The following is a 27,644-nucleotide window of genomic DNA, read 5'->3' as shown; positions in this document are numbered from 1 at the left end:
CAATAATTAAATTAAAAAGGGGATGTTATTTTATGATCCATGGTATCGACCCATGGTATTTTCGATGACCCATGGAATTCTAATGATAAAACATTATAAAAATAACATTAGAGTTCACTAAGGGTATGATCTGATTATTTGTGAAATTGAATTTGACAGCTCTTATAGCTTGATGTGCAGAGGTCAAACCCTCATAGTAATCAGTGTAAGTGATGAGACTAATCCACCCTAGTTGGTGAAGATTGGTTTTGGTGGGGAAACTATCCACACTAGTTGATCCAAGGGAAGGATCGCCTAGGTTCTACATAGGGATTTAACGCGAAGAAGGCAAATGATTATGCAGGAGATCGTGGAGCTTGGAGATAGAGATGATTTACCCATTGCAGCAATTCCGAGAATTTTTATTAGGGTAGGATGAATACATTTTGAGTAAGCCAAAATAATTGTGGAGGGCGAATCCATTTGGTAGGCCGAATTTTATCTGTTGTAGTGGGATAATTTTGTGGAGACCGAAAATCTCTACAGAGGCCGAATTTATTGAAGGTATTTGAATTTCTCTTGATGGGCCTATTACCCACCACCTACGCGTGACCCCATAGGAGAATTTTTCTCCTAGATTTGTCTTCAGTCGATAGCCAACAACCCCAGACAGCCACTAGTGTAGCCGATATTGTTCCAATTGATCTCTACACCCTGAGCTAGTCATATGTCCCCTCGCCCATCTGTCGAGACCGTATGTTTGAAGGTGGATCATTCAATCCTAAAGGTATGTCTTTCAATGTGCAATCTGGTGCTTATTCTTGTTTTTCCTTAAGCACAATTGGGTATGGATTATTGGCTGACTTGGAAGAAGGAAGGTTTTCGACTGTAGTCTTGTCCCCTCACATAAAATGGGAGGTTAATCCTCAGCCCTAGTCCATGGGATCTCCCCTACAAGCTTGTAGCTTCAAGATGGGCACTACTTGGGAAACCCTGATTTTGGTGGCGCAGTCTTCTTTTCTTGTTCCACATTTTTCACTCCCCTTCGCACATTACATGTCTTATTTCATCATCTTCCCTCTTTAGGTCCACAAAGCTCTGGTACTCCCCCTCCCCTTGTCCACGTATCTGGGTTGGGCCTGGAATGTTGCCCCAGAGGTTGATGCAACTTAAAAAAAAAGGATAAAAGCATATCATGGCCAGATAAAAAAGGAAATAATACCACAAAATGCAAAATATGGTTGGGACAATAAAATGTAGCACGTGGGCAAAATCCAAATATGAGCACTACCCCTTTATCATTATGGCCATCACCCTGGTTCCTAGTGCCCCCTGTATTATTAAGGAACCCATATATGTACCAACCCCTAGTGGGCTATGAATTGCCCTACCTTAATGGGTAATCACTGCCTATATCATATACATCATGCTCTCATTCCCTGGAGCCCCGAGCAGTATAGAAAAAAGAAAAATCAATAAAAAGAAAAAGGCAAATGAAGAAGGGTGGAAAGACAAAGGTCGGGGTAACTCATGTACCACGATTGCTCCCTCCTACATTCATACACCCAAACATGTGGGCATCCCTCATCATTACTACCCTTGAGCCCATGGCATTTGGCCTTGAGACCCTTGTGTTCCAATCCACCTCATCATTATCCAAATGCACTTGCCACTTGAAGGGTGTACCTTGGACATGTATTTCTCTTTAGGGGCTACAAAAACCTAATAGGGTTGTTTATTAGCCACTCCTACCTAGGGAGGTAACACCATTACATGCTCAAAGCCTCGAATTTGCAAGGGAAACCCATTATGAAGTCTCGTTTTTGCCCTTGAGTAACAAGCTTGATTCACTTAGATGCATTAATGAATTATTGTACCTAAAGGTGAGGAGACGCATTAGATCTTATGCATAACTGGCAGGTGGTTTCATCACGGGCTAGGCAACTTAACTGGGGCTCAAGCCCACCACATGATCATATTGAAACTTCTAGGGGATTCTTTGAGAGCCATGGGACTCCATCATGTGATATAGCATTGTCTCATCTTATGGGCGCCCTTAGCACCTTCAACAGCTTGTTCATTGCCCCACATTTATGCGAAATGATGCACTTGGACCAGCAATGTCCCCAACCGGCTTAGAAATATATAAAGGGTTTCACAGCTAATCCGAGGCCAAGAGGAAGTTTGTCTCATCCTTGAGACATGGGAGGGCAAGCACAATCTTTCGTGCCCTCATTTGGAGCAGTCTACAAGCTTATTTTTCATCAAGAAACCCATGATACCATTAATTGTGCCCCGAAGCCACTTTGGAGCACTATATGATCATTTGCATCGAGATTAAGAGGCCAACCCCTTGTCCATCATTCATGGAGCCCTATCCTTCACTATGGCACCTTGAGGACTCAACTCAGCCTTCTAGCGGCTCCTCTACACCATGATTTCATCATTTCGGCTCACTTATGCATGCTTTCTTCATCACTTTATGAGCTACTTGGTGGGCTTGTCACTAAGGATTTGTTATTTGCACATTATTTTATAATTGTAGGGGATATTAGGCTAATTCAATATAGGAAGAGGATTGTGTAAATAGAGATGACTCTCATTGTGAGAGATCTTCATCATCATCACTTTGACTTCACTTGTAATAAGAATTTCACACTTTTTCTTGGATGTCATTAAAGACTTCTATTGATGCATTTCGATATCTTTGGAGGCTGAAATTTCAATCTTTCTTGGAGCTACTTGTTCTTCTATGGTTGGATATATCTCTTGTCATCTTGTAAGTGCTATTATGTTGAAGATTTTTCTTGGAGTGATGTCTTGTGTGTGGAATTATTGCAACTAGCTAAATCTCTTGTGCCCTAATTTGTTGAATGTCATTGTGAAAAATGGTTTGGTTGTAAATTGCACATGTTACCCATTGAATGACAATAAATGAATCTTGCTAGTGGAAGGGATTTTGTTCTTTTTCCATGAAAATCCATAGATATTGAGTAGGTAATTGTTAAAGAGTGGTTGCTAGGGCATCATTCTTTGACCTCCTTGAAGATGATTTTTTGCAAATCTTTAATCATCATAGACTCCATAGAGAAAGAATTAGGCACTTATCCGAGCAAAATAGTTGGTCAACCTCCTTTTCCCTTCTCTTTAATTTCTTCCAAAATTTAGGCCCCTTTTCCTAGGTGGCCTATATAGGGTACCATCTGAAATTCCTTAGAGGGGGTAATTTTCAAATCCGTTTGGACAAAGATCTACGTTGGTGTCTCCTCTAGGGAATCTCAAAGTTTGGGTGAATTCTCACGGTTAATTTCTGAGAAAAATTGTGCCCTAGTTGTATCTTTGGAATCTTACCTTGAACTTATTGGATAAAGTGGTCTTCCCCAGGGTCGCATGAACATAGTATTCGAAGGAATAAGTCATTCAAGACCCTTTTCCCTATCATATCTTGACCTAGTGAGCACATTGGAGGAGCTCCTACCACGATTACTCATAAACCCTAAGTCTTGCATAAGCCCTTTCGAGGTCTCTCTAGTCCTATATCACATTGGAAGTCTTGACCTTAAGCAAACTCATCATCATTGAATATCTCTAAAAGGCCTTTCTTGGAGATCCTTTTAGCTTCTTTTGAAGCATTGATCCTTAATTGAGTCTCTTCTTGAATGGGCCTTGGGAATCACTTCATACCTCATCATTGATCCTATCATTATGTTGTAGCGGCTACAACCACCCTCCAAAATTTTGCCTTCGCTTTGTTTTGGAGACTCCCTCCTCAAAATCTTAGCATAATGTCTTGCACTGCTCAGGTACTTGTGTTTTTATTTAAAGTTATCTTTCGCTTTGCAACTTGTGATCGCTTACTTGTTTTGATAACCAACCAAAAGCTGACCCCGTGACTTGGTTCACATTCGGTTCTTGCGCTGTCTTAGCAAACTGCGCAATCCTAGAGGGAAACCAACCTTGCCCTCAAGAATTGCGCAGAGCAGCCTGGCAATCAACCCTACTCTCCAGAAATGCGCAAAGCAGTTCGGCAAACAGCCTTGCTCAAAGAAATTGTGCAGAACATCCAGACACTGGGCTTTGGCTCAAAAATTGCGCAGACCAAGCTGGCAGCGTGTCTTCAGCTGGGAAATTGCGCAGAGCATGAGAGGCAGCCAGAGCCACTCAACCCAGGAATTGCGCAGAAGCATTCCTAAGTTTGTTGTCCGATGCATGTGTCGGCAAACTGCCCGGTTCCCTCAAGAACTGCGCAATCTTCCCATGCATGCATGACAACCCTTCCCCGAAAAAGCAAAAAAACAAAAAAAAGCATCCCTAAAAAATAGGGATTTATTTTTAGCAATGGGAGTTACATTCAAAGTCGATTTTAGAAACTTCCAGCCAAGTGTCACTTTTTCCTATATTTGTGGCATGCGCGTCATAAACCATAAATTTTCTAAATCTATTTAAACGACACCCCAAAGCTCATTCTACACATTCGATCTTGGAGCTCTGGCATTCCCAAGGCATCTAGGAACCTTCGGCACAGTCGGCGCAACTTTTCCGGGTAAGTTTTTCTTTTCAAGCCTTTTGCTGCTTTTTTTGTCGTTTTTATTTCCTTGGCTTGTGTGAGTGTTGTTTTGCATGTTTTATTGAACAAACGCTGGCATTTTAGTTTGTTTTAACTTGTAGAAGTGTTGTTTCAAGTTTTGCATTGTCTTTCTTAAGTGTCGCATGCATAACACTGTTTTTGCACTAACGGTCGTCATTGCGGTGACCCTCTCCACCAACTTCATTGTTCATCCGTTTCATTGATTCCTACATTGGTTTTGATTGCATGCATGATCATTCACTCATGTCTGCACCATCCTTTGCTTTTAGATTCGAATCTACTCGTTTTCAAGTCGCCCTTGGGCAGATCTAGGTTGCCTTGGCTCAAATCTTGCTTTCACCAGCATGCTCTGCGCATTCCTGAACTCGAGGCTCTGCATTGGCCCCAGGAATTGCGCAAAGACTGCTTGTCACTGGCCTCTATCTGTGTTTTGCATTGTTCTGGGAGTCAGTGCCCAATCTTGCCCACTGGGATTGCGCAATGCGCAGTCCCAACCAGCGGTCAAGCCAGAGTAAACTGCGCATTGCGTAGTTCCAATCCACAGTCAGCCCAGCTGGATTGCGCTCTGCGCAATTCCAGACAGCAGCAAGCTCACTGGCAGCTGGGACTGCACAATGCGCAGTTCCAGCTGACAATCCCCAGCCTCCTAGAGTCACTACTACACAATCTTGCTCAGCAGTCACCCGGTTTGTTGCATGATTGATTCGTGAAGTGCATTGTGCTTTAAACTGTTGCTTGTTGTGAGTGTTCGCTCTGTCTCCAGGTACATTGTTGATTTTGGGTAGCATCAGATGTGCTCTAGCCACAAAATTTGGTGGAGAGGTTGGGGAACATGAGATCTCCAATACCTAGAAAGGGTTTGGGCAGATTCTAAACAGTTCAAGAGATATTAAAATAATTAATATTTTTAATGAAGTCCCTAAGTCTAAACTTAGGGAAAATAAAATATTAATGTGTATTAATATAAAACTGCGTTAGAATGGTCCAAAAGACATGGATCAAGCCAGATCTAATCTTAGTCGTTGATTAGGGACTTAATCCCGGTCGTTGATTTGTCAACGAGAAAAGTATAAGAGGAGGCTTGAGGGTCACTTGCAGAACACACTGAGGGAGACCAATCAGTTCGATTTCTAGAGCGGGATTAGCTGAGAAATTGAACTAGTGGTCTGGAAAGGATTCAGGAGGCAGCAAGTACGAAACAGATAAACGGGAGATCAGCGCAGAGGCAGAAGAGATCAAACGCAGGGCCAAAGGAAGCCACGCAGAGGCAACAAAGACCGCACAAAGCCAGCAAGCCCTGCGTCATCCACACAAAGGATGCAGGAGTGACGTAGCGGTAGAAGGCCAGAGAGGCTGCGCAGAGCCTCAGTAGGCTGACGCAGAGGGTTTCACGCTGAACCAGAGGTTAGTAGGGCCTACGCTGGGTTCAGAAGAAGTGCTGGAAAATTTGTCTATCTGTGGGTAAGCCAGTTTGGCACCATGTTGTACTAGAAGATTGCTGAATAATAAAATCCTCCCTTGTTGCACCGGTTTTCCCACGTTGGGTTTTTTCGGGGACATTAGTCCAAAATAACTGTGTCAGTGTGTTGATTCTTGTGCATATATTTGTTTCTGTATTACGGTGTGATATCTACAGCAGTATTTATTTTAATGTTTGTTGAAGTAATTTCGTGAATAACTTATGGTGAAATAAGTAGGAAAAGTAAATCAGTTGCTGCAGTAATAGAATTTTCACATGGTATCAGAGAAAATAATCAGATACAGAAAGGGAAAATCAGTTATGGGTCGAGACCACGATGCAGAGGCATCTACCTCAGGGGACTCACGTAGATTTTCTGTAGATTGCACAAGAGAAAGAGATTTCGATTTCTCTATGTTGGCTTCCAGGTTGGAAGAAGAAGTGGCGTGCATGACTAGTGCTGCATCATCAGAAGTATGGTATATAGACAGTGGAGCCTCGTGGCATATGACAGGAATCACGGAGTGTTTCTCGGAGTATCGAGAAGAGAAGATGAGCTTTCAGATCACCATGGGGAACAAGGCAAAGTGTACTCCAGTAGGAAAGGTACCATAGTTTTCAGACAGAATCGAGAGAGCGGTTCCGTGCCACAAATGTGTTGCATGTACCAGGATTGGGGATGAACTTACTTTTCGTGTCACAACTTCAAGGCAAGGGCTATGGCATCTACTTCATCAAGGAAAAGGTATACGTCAAACACCCGAGCTGGAAGAAGAAAGTGCCAATCGGGATCAAAAGTAATCGGTTGTATAGATTACAACTAGAATCTCCAATGGCACTAATAGGCAGTCATGGGGATAAGGACTTGAACGAACTATGGCACAAAAGGATGGGTCACTTGCACCATGGAGCTCTGAGAATTCTCATGAACACTGTAACAGGAGTTCCGGATCTGAGTATGTAACGAGATGATGTATGCAGGGGATGCGCTCTAGGAAAGTATGCCAAGGCGGCATTTCCTAGGAGCAAACACAGGGCCAAGAGTGTAATAGGATTGATACACTCAGATATCTACAGACATATGTCCGTCAAAGCTCTCAGCAGTGTCGAGTATTTCCTCACCTTCATTGATGACCACTCGGAAAACTTGGATTTATTTTTTGAAAACCAAGGATGAGGTTTTCTGTCGATTCAAGGAGTTCAAGGCTCTAGTGGAGAATCTAACTGGTAAGAAAATAAAACTCTTGCGCTGAGATAATGGTGGAGAGTATGTCGATAAGGACTTCACTGATTATTGCGCTAAGGAGGGCATCAGAAGAGAGTGGACAGCTCCCTACAATCCGGAGCAGAATGGGGTGGCAGAAAGGAAAAACAGGACTATTGTAGAAGCAGCTAGGGCCATGTTGTATGATCAGGATATGCCAAAATTCCTGTGGGCGAAAGCATGCAACACAACTGTCTACGTTCAAAACAGGACTCCTCATCGGGCATTGGGCAAGATTACTCCAGAGAAAGTCTTCACTGGGAAGACGCCTGAAGTCAGTCATTTCAGGATATTTGGGATTTTAGCATATTGCCACATACCCGAAGAAAAGAGGAAGAAGCTGGATCAAATTGTAGAAAAAGGGGTATCTAGTGGGATATAGCGAGAACACTAAGGCATACAGAATCTATCTTTCAGGGAGCAGGGAGGTAGTAGTACGACGAGATGTAAAGTTCATGGAAGACAGAGCTTTCCGAAGATCTCGCGAAATACCTTTCGAGAAGCAGTCAAAAGAGGATCTGTTGGTCATACCTCTTCAACCAACGGAAGTGAAGAATCCTTCCTCAGGTCAGGAAGATTCTCAGGATGAGGAGGAGGAGCGAACAGAAGCACCTGCTAGCAGAGGAAGAACTAGCAGAGAACTTCTTCAGATTCTGCATGATGCAGAAAACGTCATCGGTGAGCCAAGGAACAGTAAGAGGGAGCGAAAATAGCCAAACAGGTATCAGGCATTAGTAGCTCAGGATGGGGAGCCTGCCAGTGTCAAGGAGGCCGCTCAACATCAGGTTTGGCTAGATGCGATGGTGGAGGAGTATAACTCCATAATGGTGGTGTCAAGGCCTCAAGACAGATCTGTGGTAGGTTCAAGATGGATCTACAAGATCAAATATGCTGCGGACAACAGTGTTGAGAAATACAAGGCCAAGTTTGTGGCTAAGGGGTATGCTCAAAAGGAAGGGATTGACTATGAGGAAACCTTCGCCCCAGTAGCCAGGTATACATCTATTAGGACCGTGATATCTCTTGCAACCCAGATGGGATGGGAGATCCATCAAATGGATGTCAAGACGACATTTCTGAAAGGGGTAATAGAAAAAGAGGTATACATTGAACAACCAAAGGGCTTTGAAACTCATGAGAAGAAGTCTCATGTATGCAAACTGAAGAAAGCCTTGTATGGGCTGAAGCAAGCATCGAGAGCGTGGTATGGTCGAATAGATGGCTACTTGCAGCAGATGGGGTTTGTCAAGAGTGACGCGAATCCGAATCTCTACTATCTGGTCATAGAGAACGAGCCACTTATCTTAGTATTATATGTGGATGATCTCTTTCTAATAGGATCATCCAGACTCATTGAGGATTGCGAGAAAAATCTAGCCACAGAATTCGATATGAAAGATCTGGGACGAATGCACTACTTCCTAGGGTTGGAAATTTGGTAGCAGAAAGGAGAAATCTTCCTTGGGCAAGGGAGGTATGCTACAGAGATCCTGAAAAGGTTTGGGATGGGAGACTATAGACCTATGGCTACACCTATGATCACCAACTGGAAGAAGATTGAAGCATCAGAAGACAAGGATGTCGATCCCACCCTATACCGACAGCTCATAGGGTCCTTGATGTATCTACTCAATACCAGGCCAGATATTTTCTATGTTGTCAACACCCTCAGTCAGTTCATGGTGGAACCAAAGAGGGCACACTGGGCAACAACCAAACACGTTCTCAGGTATTTACAGGGAACAGTTGATTATGGGCTCTTATACACCAAGGGGAAGGATATCAGGTTGAGTGGATTTACTAATGCAGACTGGGCAGGAAGTTCATTGGATCAGAAAAGTACCGTTGGGTATTGTTTCAACATTGGATCAGGAATGACCTCCTAGTGCAGTAGGAAACAGATGTCCGTGGCTCTGAGCTCATCTGAGGCAGAATATATGGCAGCAAGCACAGTTTCGTGTGAGGCCATATGGCTTAGAAAACTGTTGGTGAACCTATTAAGAAGAAATATGGAGGCGACTAGGATCATGTGTGATAATCAGAGTTGCATCAAACTCTCTGAGAATCCAGTATTTCATGATAGGTCGAAGCATATTGATATCCGATGTCACTTTGTCAGAGACTGTGTCCAACGAGGAGTTGTACAATTGAGCTACACTCCTACAGCAGAACAAGTGGCAGATATTCTCACCAAGGCCCTTGGAAAGTCAAAATTTGACTACTTCAGGGAAAAGATGGGGATGGTAAAGAACCCCTTTCAGAAGTAGTGTGTTCGCACCACGAATGAAGAGGGAGTTGCAGTGCAGATGCAGTGTTGGGAGAAAGGACCAACAGTAGCACGGATGCAGAGGGAGTTGCAGTGCGGATGCAGGTCCAGTGTTGGGAGAGGAACAACAGCAGCGCAGATGCAGAGGGAGTTGCAGTGCAGATGCAGTGTTGGGAGAAAGGACCAGCAGCAGCACGGATGCAGAGGGAGTTGCAGTGCGGATGCAGTGTTGGGAGAAAGGACCAGCAACAGCACAAATGCAAAGGGAGTTGTCGTACAGATGCAACAGTGACAGTAGTAGAGTCATGGGCAGCAGTACAAGATGCAGCAGTGCAGAGGATGTTGGGCAGGGAGGCTTAACATCAGCACAGGGACCGATACTGGATGATCACGCTGATACTCAGTGAGGAGTATTACTAGAGCATAGTCCTCGCTAAGAGGGAGTGTTGATTTCGGGTAGCATCGAATGTGCTCTAGCCACGAAATTTGGTGGAGAGGTTGGGACACATGAGATCTCCAATACCCAAAAAGGGTTTGGGAAGATTCTAAATAGTTCAGGAGATATTAAAATAATTAATATTTTTAATGGAGTCCCTAAGTCTAAACTTAGGGAAAATAAAATATTAATGTGTATTAATATAAAACTGTGTTAGAATGGTCCAAAAGACATGGGTCAAGCCAGATCTAATCTTAGCCGTTGATTAGGGACTTAATCTCGGCCATTGATTTGTCAACAAGAAAAGTATAAGAGGAGGCTTGAGGGTCACTTGGAGAACACACTGAGGGAGACGAGTTAGTTCAATTTCTGGAGGGGGGTTAGTTGAGAAATTGAACTAGTGGTCTGGAAAGCAGTCAGGAGGCAGCAAGTACGAAATAGAGAGACGGGGGATCAGCGCAAAGGCAGAAGAGATTAGACACAAGGCCAGAGGAAGCCACGCAAAGGCAGCAGAGACTGCGCAGAGCCAGCAAGGCCTGCGTCATCCACGCAGAGGATGCAGGAGTAATGCAGAAGGCCAGAGAAGCTGCGCAGAGCCTCAGTAGGCTAACGCAGAGTGTTTCACACTGAAGCATAGGTTAATAGGGCCTACGCTGGGTTCAGAAGAAGTGCTGGAAAATTTGTCTATCTGTGGGTAAGCAAGTTTGGCACCCTGTTGTACACAAGACAAAGGTAAGAGGAAGATTGTCGAGAGCACAGAGGCTAAAAAAAGATACAAGTTCAAAGAAGATGCACTTATTGAGAGAGTATCTTTGGAGATAGATGCAAAGAGGCGACAACTCGACAAGAGAAGAGTAGAGAAAGAGGGAGAAGCAAAGATTGGATGATACAAAAAGGAGATTGTAGGAGACAGAGAAGAAGTTGAAAGCAGAACAAGAGATCAGGAGGAGAGAGAGTGAAGAAAGGCAGAAACAGGAACAGGAAGAAGGACAAGGTGCACTAACAGAGCAAACTACGCAAATACAGGTTGAGACAACAAAGTAGCCAGCAGATGATGAATAGGGTGAGCAGGTGCAGGTTTGGGAACTTGCCTAGCAGGTTGAGCAGTTGGTTGAGGTAACAGACATGGAGACGGAACAAGATCTAGAGGACCAACACATCGATCTCATGCCGAGGGCATTCAAGGTCGTACCACAGTCTCTGCCACCTCCAGAAGCACAACCAATGCCGAGCAAGCAAGGAGAAGTTGTTCTCCTTGAAGGTGATCCAAAGACATGTGTACAATCTGGCATTTGACGAGACACAACAGAGGATTGAAAGCAGCTCCCGGATGATCATACATCACCTACACACACAAAAGAAAGGGTGATTGTACCAGATGTTAGAAGACATCCAGTTGCCATGGCCGAGACTTCTAAGGCTTACACAGAAGCCACGTGTTCAACAATCAAGTTCTTGATAGCAGAGAATGATCGAATGGCAAAGGACTTGCAAGAGGCTAGGCAAAGAGCAGAGCAGTCCGCAGGATCCGCCATGCAAAGATGAAAAAAGCAATAGTGGCAGAGATATCAACTTTGGAGGCCACCATGCAGACAGTGTATAGAAGGCTTGTCATCGTGCACAACGCGGTTGTCCATTTACATGGCTTTCAGCAGCAATGCGCGCAGATAGCCAAAACACTCAAAGACATTCACAATGCTATTGCGCACATGCAAGAATGGACAATGAGGTAGAAGGGAACCCCACTTTACTTGCCCAAGAAGATGAAGCCACAGGCTGAACTTGACAAAGCATGGATTCGGATGCAGATCCGGAATTATGAGCAGCTCCCTCCACTCATCACTAGCATTGAGGCTTCCTATGCACGGTTGTTCAGGAGTTTGGATTTCATAGTGCGAACGCACAAGATCCCTTCCATCGGAACCCTCACCCAGGCCATGAGGAAGAACCAAGTCATGCTGGATGTCGACAAGTACATAAAACAGTTGATGCGCGAAGCCACCAGCGATGACTTGCAACTCAGCGCAGAGAACATGCAAAGGTATATCAGTGGTCCAGCCACACTCAGGATAGTGTTGCACATGCTTCAGGATGAGCTGGACAGAGGTTTTAGAACCATATACCTAGAAGCCATGGAGGCAAGGGTTTGCTTCAACAAAGATGCCATCAAACAGTACAGGGACACAATAGAGCAGTACCAAGCTTGGTATCAATTCGTCACCGAATATCACCGCGAGGAGGTTACCGAGTTGGTCTTTCCCCAAGACCCCGAGTGATGTTGTTTGTCTTGTCAGGCTGACTCAAGCCTATTTTGTCCCACATGGGTATATGTGGAAATTGTATTTTTGTAAACATGTTGTAAGTGAAATTCTATGTGTCATTAGTGGAATGCAAACAGTCATATGTAATGTAAAGAGTTATATGTACATTCGTCAAAAGGTACTCTATTATCCCCTTTAGAAGAAGAAACCACCTAATAGGGTACTTGGTTAACCCCATTAGGACTTTAGGAGATATTGGCACATCCCGAAGCCCATTATGGAAGGGCAGGCCATTATGAAGTCCCACCTATGGTCCATGATTAGGTAAGCTCATTTACTCGATTTCTCTAATGACTTGTTGTACTGGAAGCCTAGCGGATCAATTGGATCTTATGCATGATTGCAGATGGTTTCAATTTGGGGTTTGGTCTCCCTATACGGGGTCCTAATCCTCCAGATGGCTACATTGGCACATATAGGGTGGGCGTTGAGAGCCATGGGCCTCCGCAACAGCAGATTTCACTTCATGGATCCCCACAGCCATTCAGAGATTGCTCGTGGTTCACTTATTGGACAAGGAGGATGCACCTGATCCATCATGCCCAGCTAGCCCCATATCTACACCATACACTTGGCAGATGATCCAAGACTTCTACGATGATGTGGCATCCCCTACATTGTCATCCTAACCCTTGAGGGCAACCTACAGGCATCTTCTATTTGTTTGGAAACCTATGAGAACACTTGTGCACCCCCACAGTCATTTGGAGCACCATAGGTTATTACAAGGGGCCAACCCCTTGTCCACTGCTTTTAAGGGTCCTATTCTTCATTGTGGCACCCATGGACCCCATTAGGCCTCTTAGAGAGCCCTACGACATCCATAGACTATTATTTGACCTCTTGAGAGGCTTACTTTTTCATTCATGAGCTAGTTTGGAGGGCTTGTCACCAAAAGGTTGTATTATTAGCACATTATTTTATTTTTGGGGCTTATGTAGGCCAAGGAGGCTAATTCGAACTCCTTAGATGTCTACAAATACAAGTGAGGTGAGATCATTTCTCGTCATCACTTTAGATTGGACCTCTCTCTTCTTTCGAGAATTTCGCACTTTTTTCTAGAGGATGAATTGGAGCATTCATGGATGAATTTTGATTTATGGTTATTGATCTATCTTCTCTTAGAGCTTCTCTATTCTAATTTGTGAATGGTTGGATATAATCTACTGCATGTAAGTACAAAATTTTGATGTTATTCTTATTACTTTTGTCATATATGCTGGATGGGATTTTCGTTGTTTTAGGGCTAATTGCTGCATGCAAATTATAGCTTAATATTGTGGGATTGTCTCTATTATAACATTCTCTCCATGTATGGGCCATGCAGTGTGAGAGAAATCTCCTAGGGGTAAAATCTTACCTTGATAATCCATTCCTCTTGTGTATTTGAAGTATAAAAGCTGCAAGATTGCTTTCACTTGACCTAGAGGGTTTGTGAAGTAATTTTGAGGCCTCCTTGATTGGGAACCAAGAAATCTTACACATAATCAACATAGAATCCATTCTCCCAAGGATTAAGGCACTGATCTACCAAGGCTGGTCACCAAAACTCTTATTCTTTCACCTTCACCCAAGTCTAGCCACATTGGGGTGCCTAGGGCATCAATTTCTCGCCAAGCTAGCAACTAAAAAAATTTGATCTCCTAGGGTCTCTTGCATTGGCCTTTCTTATAGTCCTCCTCCAGATTCGAAGACATTCCGACAGTGGAATTGGGAAAATCCAAGCCCTAGCTTTAGGACCAAACTTTCCCTTCCATCCCCAAGGCTAGCACTTCTCAGGGTCAAACCAACATCTTTGAATAATTATATTTTCTTTGACCCTCTCTCCACCTTGTCTAGGTTAAGAATTGTTAGTTTTTGGTAGCATCAGATGTGATCTAACCATGAAAACTGGTGGAGAGGCTAAGGCACATGAGTTCTAAAGAACCTAGAAACCGTTTGGTGAAATTCCATCCGAATTGTATTTTATTAAAATAATTAATATTTTTAATGGGGTTCCTCAGTCTAAACTTAGAAAAATTAAAGTATTAATGGGTATTAATCAAAATATGGGTGAGAATGTCCTAGAAAGCGGATCAAGTCAAGTTTTTAATCTTAGCCATTGATTAGAGACTTAATCTCGGTCGTTGAAGTCTCAACGAGAAAATTATAAGGAGTCTTAGGGTTCATTTAGAAACACACACCGAGAGAACGAATTGATCTAGAGTTCGAAATTTCTAGGGCTTGGAAGCTAAGAAATTCGAACTAAGTGATCACTATGCAACAGAAGAGTAGGGATAGTTCGGGAATACTAGGCAGAGAGGCAGAGAGCCACTAGTTGAGGCAGCGCAGCACCTAGAGGGAATGACGTTGGGCCAGTCTGGGCCCACGCAGGCTTGACGCTGAACCAGGGAGAGCCAGCGCAGAAGTGAGGTTGCCCTCACGCAGAAATCTAGAACTGTCGGGGAGCTACCGGAACAGTCGGGAGAGGTTGATGTAGAAGCTCCAAGAGGCATAAGAGACGGCGCAAAGCTGACGCAGAGCCTGTAAGGCTGACACAGGGCTAGCATAGAGATAGTCGGGGTTAACCAGTTCTGTTGCTGAATTAGCCGAACACTGCCAAGTGAAGTGAGGTAATCTCACTCAGTTTTCCGCCATTATAATTTTCTCTGTAACTGGATTGTCGGGAGGGCATCCAAACATTGTATTCAGAACTACTGCTTAATAGTATAAAACCCTCAAAGCTGTTGCACCGGTTTTCCCGCGTTGGGTTTTTCCGTGGACTATTTTGTCCAAAAATAATGGTGTCCTATGTATCTTGTTCTTTGCTCAATTTCTTATTTCATGTAATCAAATTAAGTTGGTGTAGGCTGCAGAAGTAATTTACTTCAGTTTTTTTTAGAAAATAAATTGATAATGTATATTAAAATCAAGTAGGAGAAGTAAATTGAGTATTGTTGCAGTAGAGGTTCCTTGAGTGTAGGAATTTTCACATGGTATTAGAGCATTGATTTTGAAACAGGAAGAGCAAATCCAGCGTTGCGCAGAGAGGCCAATAGTTGCATTTGACAGCAATTCGAATCCCCTTGAAGGGATTGCATAGTCCTTGCTGGGAAAGCAGAGATTCCGAGGAAATCTCTTTCTGAGAGAGTCGATAGAGAGGTACGATTTCCGATTCGTGAACTTGCAAAGGCAGAGGGAGTGACACAGAACCTCAATGCAGTGCTTGAAGGGCACAGTTTCTATCGGGGCAGAAATCCGTCGAAAAAGAGCGAAGATACATAGAAGGGGAATTTTCTCCTCAGAGGACTTTTCTCGCCAAAAGTTCGAATTTTTCACTTGTCGAGCAGCAGACTAGTGTTGTGCAGTGACTAGAGGAGTCAGCTCAACAGTTTGGGTGAGATGGCATCACATGGGCTTAGAGATCAGGACAGGTTGGAAGGAGCTTCCAACTATGTCATATGAAAGACCAGAATCTTAGCTGTTCTAGAGGAGTACGATCTCAAAGCCTACATCAAGAGTGTTGTGGTTGTTCCCGCACAATGATCAGAAGAAGAAGTACAAGGCCGAGCAGGGAAAGGCAAATAGGTAGATACTTGATGGAGTTCGAGATCATGTGGTTTCACACTTGCAGGGCAAAGATACAGCTCGCGAAATGTGGGAAGCTTTGTCTTCACTATATGAAGGTTCTTCTGAACAATGGAAGATGTACTTAGAACAAAAGTTGCAGCAGACATTGATGCAGAAGGGAGAAGGGATTAACTCCTATCTTCAATGTCTTCAGGACACCAGAGACCATCTTGCTACAATGGGGTCTACTCCTCAGTCTACTATGATGGTAAGGATGACCCTGAATGGAGTCTCGAATGAATGGCAAGTCTTCGTCCAAAGTATATTGGATAGGGAAAGACTACCTTCATGGGAGGAGATGTGGGTAACCCTTCAACAGGAAGAATTAAGGAGGGATCTGGTTAAGGTCAACCTCAATGGCAACAGTGGGAGTGGCACGAAGACCAAGGAGGAGGAGGAGAATGCAGCTCTAGCATCAAAGGGACAGCAGAAGTAGAAGTGCAAGGACATTTCAAAGGTGAAATGTTTCAGTTGTGGCGAGATGGGCCACTTTGCATCCCAATGTCCTTTGAAGCAAAAGGATAAGGATTAGAAACATGATCCTAAGGCTGCTCCAGCTAAAATTGACGAAGATGAGTTTGCCATGAGTGCCCACGCATCTCCGGGAGGGAAATGGGGCGATATAGAACTCTAGTTGGGAGGACTACATGTGGGCAGGATCCTTGAGGAACCCACCTCTTGGATCAATTCCTTGCTATGGGAGCCCTTAGATTCAGCAATAGCGAGATGGACTTAGTGTCAGACGATGTAGTGGGTTGGTTGGAAAGACAGATGTAGGAGCCTTAGACCAGAGACTGATCAGTGCAGAGCAAGGTTGGAAACAATGCAGATGGCACAGTGCAGAAGTCAGCAGCAACGCAGAAGATTCAGAGGGTCAGAGACTAGTAGCAGTCAGATTCCAACATTCACATGGTATTATGCTGAACACAGTTAGTTCAAAAATTTGGGATGATTTTCCGTTGCTGAGCAGCAGCAATTGGAAAATGACGCAATGCAGAGCTAGCAAGGGTAGTGTTAGCAGTAGATGCAAAGGGAGTTGTAGTACAGATGCAGTAGTGGCAGTGGCACTGTCATGAGCAGCAGTACAATAGCAGCAACAACACAGTGTTGGTGGCAGCAACAATGCAAAAAAGAGATGCTTCAGAGACAAAGCAGCATGCAGTTGGACATTGGTGCTAGAGCACATTCCTCGCTAAGAGGGAGTGTTAGTTTTGGGTAGCATCGGATGTGCTCTAGCCATGAAAATTGGTGGAGAGGCTAAGGCACATGAGTTATAAAGAACCCAAAAATTGTTTGGTGAAATTCCACCTAGATTGTATTTTGTTAAAATAATTAATATTTTTAATGAGGTTCCTATTGATTTGGGGTAGCATCAGATGTGCTCTAGCCACGAAATTTGGTGGAGAGGTTGGGGCACATAAGATCTCCAATACCCAGAAAGGATTTGGGCAAATTCTAAACAGATCAGGAGATATGAAAATAATTAATATTTTTAACGGAGTCCCGAAATCTAAACTTAGGGAAAATAAAATATTAATGTGTATTAATATGAATCTTTGTTAGAATGGTCCAAAAGACATGGATCAAGCCAGATCTAATCTTAGCCGTTGATTAGGGACTTAATCTCGGCCGTTGAGATGTCAACAGGAAAAGTATAAGAGGAGGCTTGAGGGTCACTTGGAGAATACACCAGAGTGATCAGTGATTCTATTCTCTAGAGCGGGGTTTGCTAAGAGAGATAGAATTAGTGATCGGGAGATGCAGTTGAGGGGAACTTGAGTACAGAGTGGCAGAGATAGTGTCGAGAGAGCAACACAGTAGCCAAGGAGAGTGACGCAAAGCCAGCCAGGGCCAAGCAGAGGCAGTTGGGAGCTGCACAGAGTCTCAGAGAGGCCAGCGTTGCTGACGCAGAGAGCCAGAGGGCTGACACAGGGCCTCCCAGGGCTGACGCAAACCCATCCGAGGTGACGCAAGGCCAGTGTTAGGCAGAGAGGGGCTGACGCAGTCCAGAGAGAGGCTAACGCTGGGGTTTCTGGGTCAAATTGGTGCCGAGTAGCTGCCGAAAGGATTATCCGGGGTAGCCAGGAGATTTGTCAGAAACTAAGAGGCATTACTGCCAAGGAAATTCTCTGTTGGGTAGGCCAGTTTCGGCACCCAGATTGTACTCTAATATTGCTTAATAAAAAAACCCTCAGACAGTTGCACCGGTTTTCCCACATTGGGTTTTTCCGGGGACATTAGTCCAAAAATAATGGTGTCATATGGTGTGTTTGTTTCTGTTTCTTTTAGTTGTTGATCTGTAATATGTTGAGCATGCACTAGTGTTTATTTTCAGTATTTACATTATAAATAACTTGTTAAGGAAAATAACAAGTAGGTAGGAATAAATCAAATAATGTGCATGGAGGGTTTCTAACTAAGTAAACTTAGAAACTTCAACATGGTATCAGAGGGAGGTTGCAGATCACAGGAGGACTAAAGGACATCAGCCGAGTGGAGCAATAGCAGTAGAAAACAGCTGTCCCAAGGTAACAAAAATTGTTTCTAGCAGAGCAGGAACAAGCAAGGGTGACGCAATGCCTACGTCATCAAGGGTGAGTCAGGAAGAGGCAGCGCAGAGGCTAAGGAAGGCAAAAGGAGCCTCATGCAAAGCCACGCAATAGCTAGGAGGGCTGACGCAGTTAGCTGAGGAGGTCGAGTTGCTGGTGCCGGGATTGCGCAGAGCCTAGGAGCTCTCACCTTCAAGTTGTTGGGGTTTAGAAGGTTGCGGGAATATTGCAGAGTGGAGTTGGTGAGGTACTGTAATCAGAACAGTACCTGAAGAGCAAGGTCAGAGGAGTTTCTACCAAGGGTTTAGAGCCGAGGAACTCAAATCAGTGGTGCGGTTGCACAAGACGATCAGAGTAGGGGGCATCTCGATAGCGACAGAAGGATTCCCAGGAGGGAAATGAAGACTCAGAGGGAGTCCAAAAGAGAGCTTACAAACGGGAAGTAGAGACTCAGAGGAGTCGAACAAAGAACTTCCAGGAGGGAAGTAGAGCAGCATCATGGCACTACATGGAGTAAGAGACCAGGATAGACTAGACGGAGCACCGAACTTTGCAGTCTGGAAGGCCATAATCTTATCCGTACTTGACAGGAATCGTGTCAAGACCTTCGCCTTGAAGGTAATAGCTATCCCAATCCACCCCAATGATAATGAAAAGTGCGAGGAGGCGATGACAAGGGCTAAGAGAATTATCCTTGACAGGGTCAACGATCATGTAGTACCACACATAGCCGAGAAGGAAACAACATTTGAGATGTGGGAGGCTCTCAAGAAGATGTACCAGCATACTTTTGTGCAGAGAAGAATGCTACTTGAGAATCAGTTGAGGTCGTATCAGATGAAGAAGGGAGAACCAATTGACACCTTCCTCGGAGGACTGAATGAGATCCGAGATCGATTGACTGCTATAGAGGCGACACCGGATCAGGGAATGATGGTGAGGACAGCCCTGAATATTGTCTCAGAAGACTGGGAGGTGTTTGTCCAGAGTATATTGGGCAGAGGGACTCTCCTACCTTGGGACGAGATGTGGGCAGCTCTTCGCCAAAAAGAGATTAGACGGCAATCGAAGACGGGTAGCAGCAGCAAGGGGATCAAAGTCAAGCAGGAGGAGGAAGATGTGGCCCTAGCATTTGAGGGAAAGTAGGAGAATTAGAAGAAGAAAGATCTCTCCAATTCAAGTGCTTCCGTTGTGGGGAGCTGGGTCATTATGCAACCAAGTGTCCAAGGAAGAGGAGTAAGGGAGATTCTTCCGAGACTAAGGCAGCGCCAGCACGGGCAGAGAACGAAGTTTTGACAAACGATGACTGTGCCATGAGTGCACACGCACCACTTGAGTAGAAGTGGGGAGACATCGAGCTGTAGTCAGGAGGACTATAGGCGATGAGGGGCAGGATCCTTGAGGTATCCAGCCTCTTGGATTAGACCTTGCTACGGGAGCCCCGACAAGGAGTAGCGGGACTGGCTAAGTGGGTAGAGACGGATGCAGATGGAACAGCAGAGAGAGCTACAGTGCAGGAGTCCTAAGACAGCGCAGAGCTAGCAAGCTGCAACAGTGCGAGAAGCACAAGAGTGTTGCACCAGTGCAGGAAGGCACAACGAGGTGTGCAAAAGTGCGAGATGAAGGGAGTTGTTGCAACAGCGCAGAGGTCAGAGCGAGGGAGCACTTGTCAGTAGCAGAGGAAGCTTCAGCATCAGTGGGTGTTTCTAGCCCAACAGGGAGGTCAGTTACTTACTTATCAATAACTGAGTTGTAGTGCAGCAGTGGGCAGCACGATGCAGCATGATGAAAGGAGGTGCAATGCGGATGCAATGCTGGGAGAAAGGACCAATAGCAGCACAGATTCAGAGGGAGTTGTAGTACAGATGCAGCAGTGGCAGTGGCAGAACCACGGGCAACAGTACAGGATGCAGCAGTGCAGAGAATGATGGGCAAGAAGACCTAGCATCAGCACAGGTACCAATGCCGGATGATCAAAGTAATACTCAATGAAGAGTATTGCTAGAGCACAGTCCTCGCTAAGAGGGAGTGTTGATTTGGGGTAGCATCGGATGTGCTCTAGCCACGAAATTTGGTGGAGAGGTTGGGGCACATAAGATCTCCAATACCTAGAAAGTGTTTGCGCAGATTCTAAACAGATCAGGAGATATTAAAACAATTAATATTTTTAATGGAGTCCCTAAGTCTAAACTTAGGGAAAATAAAAGATTAATGTGTATTAATATGAATCTGTGTTAGAATGGTCCAAAAGACATGGATTAAGCCAGATCTAATCTTAGTCGTTGATTAGGGACTTAATCTCGGCCATTGAAATGTCAATAGGAAAAGTATAAGAGGAGGCTTGAGGGTCACTTGGAGAATACACCAGAGTGATTAGTCATTCTATTCTCTAGAGCGGGGTTTGCTAAGAGAGATAGAATTAGTGATCGGGAGATGCAGCTGAGGGGCATTTGAGTACAGAGAAACAGAGAGGCAGAGATAGTGCCGGGAGAGCAGCGCAGTAGCCAAGGAAAGTGATGCAGAGCCAGCCAGGGCTCACGCAGGACCACACAGAGACAGCCGGGAGTTGCACAAAGCCTCAGAGAAGCCAGCGTTGCTGACGCAGGGCCCCCCAAGGCTGACGCAGACCCATCCGGGGTGACGCAAGGCCAGTGTGAGGCAGAGAGGGGCTAACGCAGTGCAGAGAGAGGCTGACGATGGGGTTTGTGGGTCAAACTAGTGTCGAGTAGCTGTTGGAAGGATTATCCGAGGTTTCAGCCAGGAGATTTGTCAGAAACTGAGAGGCATTATTGCCAAGGAAATTCTCTATTGGGTAGGCCAGTTTCGGCACCCAGATTGTACTCTGATATTGCTTAATAAGAAAACCCTCAGATAGTTGCACCGGTTTTGCCACATTGGGTTTTTCCGGGGACATTAGTCCAAAAATAATGGTGTCATATGGTGTGTTTGTTTCTGTTTCTTTTAGTTGTTGATCTGTAATATGTTGAGCATGAACTAGTGTTTATTTTCAGTATTTACATTGTAAATAACTTGTTAAGGAAAATAACTAATAGGTAGGAATAAATCAGATAAAGTGCATGGAGGGTTTCTAACTAAGTAAACTTAGAAACTTCAATAGTTCCTAAGTCTAAATTTAGGAAAATTAAAGTATTAATGGGTATTAATCAAAATATGGGTGAGAATGTTGTAGAAAGCGGATCAAGTCAAGTTTTTAATCTTAGCCGTTGATTAGAGACTTAATCTCGGTCGTTGAAGTCTCAACGAGAAAAGTATAAGGAGGAGGCTTGGGGTTCATTTAGAAACACACACCGAGAGAACGAATTGATCTAGAGTTCGAAATTTCTGGGGCTTGGAAGCTGAGAAATTCGAACTAAGTGATCATTCTGCAGCAGAGGGGCAGGGATAGTTCGGGAATACTGGGCAAAGAGGCGGAGAGCCACCAGTGGAGGCAGTGCAGCACCTAGAGGGATTGACGTTGGGCCAGTCTGGGCCCACGCAGGCTTGACGATGAACAAAGGAGAGCCAGCGTAGAAGTGAGGCTGCCCTCACGCAGAAATCTAGCACTGTCGAGGAGTTGTCAGAACAGCCGGGAGAGGTTGACGCAAAAGCTCCAAGAGGCAGAAGAGACAGCGCAGAGCCTGTAAGGCTAACGCACGGCCTATGCAAGGCCGGCACAAAGATAGGCGAGGTTAGCCAGTTCTGTTGTCGGATCAGCCAAAAATTGCCAGGTGAAGTGACGTAATCTCACTTAGTTTTCCGCCTTGATATTTTTCTCTATAACTAGATTGTCGGGAGGGCATCCAACAATGTATTCAGAACTACTGCTTAATAATATAAAACCCTCAGAGTTGTTGCACCAGTTTTCCTGTGTTGGGTTTTTCTGAGGACTATTTTGTCCAAAAATAATGGTGTCCTATGTATCTTGTTCTTTGCTCAGTTTCTTGTTTCATGTAATCAAATTAAGTTGGTGTAGGCTGCAGAAGTAATTTACTTCAATATTTTTCATAAAATAACTTGATAATGTATATTAAAATCAAGTAGGAGAAGTAAATTCAGTATTGCCGCAGTAGGGGTTCCTTGAGTGTAGGAATTTTCACAAGAATATCATTGGTAGCTACATTCCTTCCTCATACCCTAGACTGGGTCCACTTGGGCCCGTGTGGTCCCACTCCATTGAAAGACCATTTTCCAAGAACCATCTTGGATACCAATTCTGACAAGGATTCTAGCGATTGGGAAACTCCTTCACAAGTCTTATCCATAAAAGTAACCCCCAAAATCATCATCTTTTCCCTAGAAGCACATAGTACCTTGCTTAGAAAGCAAGCAAGATCCATCCTGCAAAACCTTCTTGGAAAGCGTCTGGGTCACTCATATTCATTGACTTATCATTCATTGGTGACTCCATACATATCAGGGCTCCTCCTATCGGTGAAAGTTCGTAAATAGAAGGGAGACTTAGCTGAGGTGACAGTGGGATAAGACTCCATTTGTTGCCCTTGGCCTAGCATTTTCCCTTTAGAGATTCCCCTTAGGTCCCCTGCTAGTTTGAGCGATAACAGGTTTCATGAACAAGGAATTTTATTTTAGTGATGGCTCCCATTGTGCACCTTTAGGATTTGTCATCTAATCATAAAAGTCAATTTGAGTATGTCATGTATGAAGGACCCTTCTCGGGCATATTACACTTGTGTATGAGTCAATACAAATGTCAAGTAGCCCTCCAAGACCAAGCACAAGCATTAACCTCAAGTCAGCTTCAAAGTGGAATTACTTCTCTCCAACTGACATGTCGGCTCAGCTTGTTATCAAGTCGGCGTATTACCTTGGGAAACAACTATATATAGTGCAGTGCATCTTCATTTCAGGACAGAATTTTCGGTGATCAAGTCTAAAGCAGAAAAGTGCAAAGACAGCGAGGTAGTCTATTGTCAAGTGAAGGAAAGAGGAGTATAGTCCGAGCTCTTTTCTGATTTGATTTTGGGTTTACATTATCTACACGTGTGAGGCAGCAAGAGCTTACTTGCAGCAAACGAAGCTGAGAAAGAGTAGCACTCCTCCTAGCCGAGTTAGAAGAAGGTCAAATCTAGAAGGGAGACCGAGACAAGAATTGGAAGAAGGTAAAATCTAGAAGGAAGGTCAAGATAAGAAGAAGGAAGAAGGGAGGCCAAAGGTTTGAAGTTGAAGAACGTCGAAGAAGAAGAGGAGCCGAGAAAAGGAAAGGAGCAGAAGGTTGGTTGTCGTTTTCAGAGGATCTCATCAAGAGAACTTATGTCTTCGTCTTGGAGTGGAAAATAGGTCAATGGTCGTGATCTTGGAGTGTAAAATAATCTTAGAGTGGAAAATAGGTCAATGGTCGTGGTCTTGGTATTCGTCAATTGGAATCTCTATAAGAAGAAGAATTTGTTCAGGTTTTCCTCTCTAAGAGTGAGAAGTTTTGGCCCTGGCTGATAGCCTATATTCTATGTCTCTTGTCTCTTTATGGTTTATGCATTGGTAGTTGTTTGATGAAGAATAACTCTAATAACTTAAGTAAAAGAAGATCCTAATCTAAAGAAGTAAAAATCACTCACACGCAATTACTAATTGAAGAGAAATCACTTAATTACTATGCCCTCGATTTCTCGAAATAGAGCTCATGTATTGGCTTTTGCCCACGTGCTAAATGTGTTTGTCCTGACCATCTTTTGCATTTTGTGGTACAATTTCCTATTGAATGTGGCCAATTATGCTTTTTCTTTTCTTTTCTTTTGCATCAACCTCCGGGCATCGTTCTAGGCCTAACCCAAGGTGTGGGCAAAGGGGAGGGGGTGGCTGACCCTTTGTGGACCCAGTGGAGGAATGTGGACCCAGGTGGGAGGAGTGATGAATGGGATTATAATGAGCGGAAGGGGGGTGATATATGTGGATCAAGGAGTGGGACCACGCAACCAAAATCAGGGTTTCCCATGTAGTACCATCCCTAAATCCCAAAGGTCAGTAAAAGAGATTCCACGAGACTAGGGTCCAAGGTTAACATCCAAAAGAGACCTAGGGGACAAGAGCACAGACCTAGTCCACTCTTTTTGCCAAATCCCCCATTAATCCATGCCCAAGAGTTTCCATGATAAGTAAACTAAAATACTCAATCACCAAATGACAAGGCATACCTTTAGGTTTGGGAGGCCCACCTTCAAACATACGATCATGACAGATGGGTGAGGGACCACATGGCTGGCTCAGGTGGCAGAGAAATGGCACAATGAGCTAGATAGTGGCTGCAAGGGGTTGTCGGCTACCGGCTGAGGACCATCATGGAGAACAAAATTCTCCTAGGGATATCACCCACAAAATGGTGGGTAACACTCCTCAATGAATTATTTCTCTCTATGGTTTGCGGCCCTCCTAGGGAAAACAACCTCCTCAAGTGAAGTCCATCTCACTTTAGATACAATGGACCTCTCCATAGGCTCCTCTATTCATCGTTTTCTCTTAGGTCATTTAGGAAATCACTAGAACTTAAGGTTTTAGCCTCTCAACCCTTTAGAATAAATAATTGTTTTCTTTTAGGTTCAAAGCCCACATCCTTGGGTCCAAAACCCCACTTTTGAGTAAATTTCCCAACCAACCATTTTTGGTGGGTATCCTTCTTGGAAATGCCTTCTAAGCTACCCAAAATACTAACAAATATCCCCCCACCACGCTTCTAAAAGATCTTTAGATCTCACTCAACAATTTATACATCTCCCAACAACAATATCATGCAACATGGCGAGAAAAAGATCCCTTGCATGGTCCATTTCTTTTATTTTAGGTCACTGGGACTTCAAAATTCATAATGTGAGTGCATGATCTTGCCACTTGATGAGGATCTTGCCTTGCATTATTACCCTTCTTTAGTTGCATCAACTTCTCATGTAACACTTCAAGTCCTTTCGAGGCTTCGAGAGTCACAACAATGAATCATGTATGCTCAATGAAATTTCCTACAAGATGTGGCCACATGGTGCCTAAGTGGTCCCCATCCACACTTTGACAAGCTTAAGATGATGTTATGATGATATCATCAAGGGTCTTGGACCCTTGCAAGAAGCCCATCCATCTTTAGGGAATGCAAGAGAGAAATACCCTGCAATAAAGTAATAAATGTTATATAGGCTAGGATATGCATAGTTGGATCTATATACTTTCACAATTTGGCCAACTTAAGATGATGCTATGATGACATCATCAAGAGTTTTGAAGCCTAGTGGAAAGCCCATCTATGTTCAAGAATTGTAAAAGGGCACATAATATACACTCCACAACAAAATAATAAATGCTTTATAACCTACAATATTTGCCATTGAATCTAAATGCTTTTATGTGCAACAATATATATCCCAGTCTAAGATCCAATGGTATATATCCAAATCTTAGTATATATCCTAATCTATACAACATTTATTACACAAGGGTGAATATCATTTGAGTTGCAAGAGTGACCAAAATGTCATAGTGATGATATCATATTGATGCTCAAATCCTTGAACAACCTAAAAAATATAGAACGTATTACATCCAAACAAGGCCCTATATGAGATACACTTGTGGGACATGACATTCTAAAGGAATATTCCATCCAATCTTGGTCCCCTTGGAGGTTGAGCACAAAGCAACTTTTTCCACATGATCCAAGGCATACTAAATGCACGAAGAACAATGGTCGGCCCATAAAGAGCATATGAATCTGCAAAATTTCAGGCAAGTGATCCCAATGTGTACTACTAAGCCTGCAGTTTCAATCAAGTGTTGAATGCTCAATAAACAAGTAGAATCAATGTACACCCTCAAGAGAATGAAGGACTAGAACAAAGTAAGTAGACAAGGAGGTGAACCTATAATCTTCTATCTAAAGTGTCATGTCCCCAATAAACAATTTTCTAAGTAAAATCATTATTTTTGCAATTTTAGCGTTAGGGAATATTTTGGCATATAAAACTTAGGAAAAGTGGGTTATGGAGGCCCCACTTAATTTTTGGAGGAAAAAGGAGAAATAACCATTAGAGGAAAAGGGAATAATTTTTGTTAAGTGAAATATGGGGACAACCAAAGAGGGAAATTCAACCCCTTGAGAAATTCACACTAGGAGAAGGAAAGAGAAAAGAAGGGGAGTTCGAACTTGTGGAAAGAGCGCACCACCAAGGGAAAAAGGACCAACATCGATAAATAACACATTGGGGCTCCACTTTTTCATCTTTTGCTCATTATTTTCTGAAGATAGAACTCTCTCTTGGAGGTTGTTCAGCACAAGAGAAGCAGAGTTGTTTAGCTCAAGAGTTTCAAGTGAAACTCATCCTCATTTCGAAAAACTTCGAGTATCTCCCTAGTCTATTTTAGAACTTCCATTGGAGTTTATTACAAGATATTCACTCAGAAACTCACTATTTCTGGGCACAAAAGACAAACCTTGGAGGTTATTGGGAGCAACATCTTTCTATCACAAGTTTTGGGTATTTGCAAGAGATTTTCTACTAGTTATAGGAGTTTGGCACCATTTTTCAGAGTTGTTCCTGTATCTTTTGGCTAGGCCGAATTTTCTTGTATAGAGCCTGCGCAGGGGTTAGAGAACAAAGTTTTTTGTGGTGTTTGGTGCTGGTATTTTCCAAGATTTTTTAGTTTGGAGTGATAGCTATTTGTTGGAGGATATTTGTGCACAATTTCTCAGCGATTTGTAGGAGAGTTTTATCATTTCTCAACAATTTCTCTCTGCTTGAGTGCAAAACTGTGTAGCTAGAAATTCACTCTATTTTGGGCATTTCGGTGCAACCGGAATTAGCCCAAACAATTTTTGGGTTTTGTTGGTTTGGGTGTGAGGAGTCTATAACAAATTTTATAGCATTTTTTGGGCAGTATTTGGGCCATAATCGTACATTCTTATAGTAGGGCACATTACTTGTTAGTTGCGCAGTTTGCATCACAATGTGGGTTCGATTTGGGTTGGAGTTAGTCCAAAAATTTTCTAGGTATTTCTGGGTTATTAAAGAGGAGTCTATGGCTACAATTTCAAATCGATCCAGGCATTATTGAGGTTAGAATTTCATTTTCCTTCCAGCAGTAGTTAGCATAATTTTTGGGCAGTGTGCAGATTTTGTGGGTGCCATTTCCAGCTGTTGGATTAGTGATATCTCACCTAGGGTTTGCCTAGCTTGCAT

The 27,644-nt window shown here is 43.7% G+C and overlaps 1 protein-coding gene across 6 annotated transcripts in view; it reads right to left on the bottom strand.

Moving 5' to 3' along the window:
* Positions 1 to 27,644, bottom strand: part of LOC149167294 (protein ZINC INDUCED FACILITATOR-LIKE 1-like) — a 365,578-nt gene that overhangs the window by 314,862 nt on the left and 23,072 nt on the right. The gene's annotated exons all lie outside the window — the stretch shown is intronic.

This window comes from Pinus tabuliformis, chromosome 5_1, assembly GCF_031772625.1.
Source record: "Pinus tabuliformis cultivar Carrire ecotype Pingquan chromosome 5_1, CPIR1, whole genome shotgun sequence".
Taxonomy (NCBI): domain Eukaryota; kingdom Viridiplantae; phylum Streptophyta; class Pinopsida; order Pinales; family Pinaceae; genus Pinus; species Pinus tabuliformis.
This window is presented reverse-complemented; position numbering and strand designations above follow the sequence as displayed.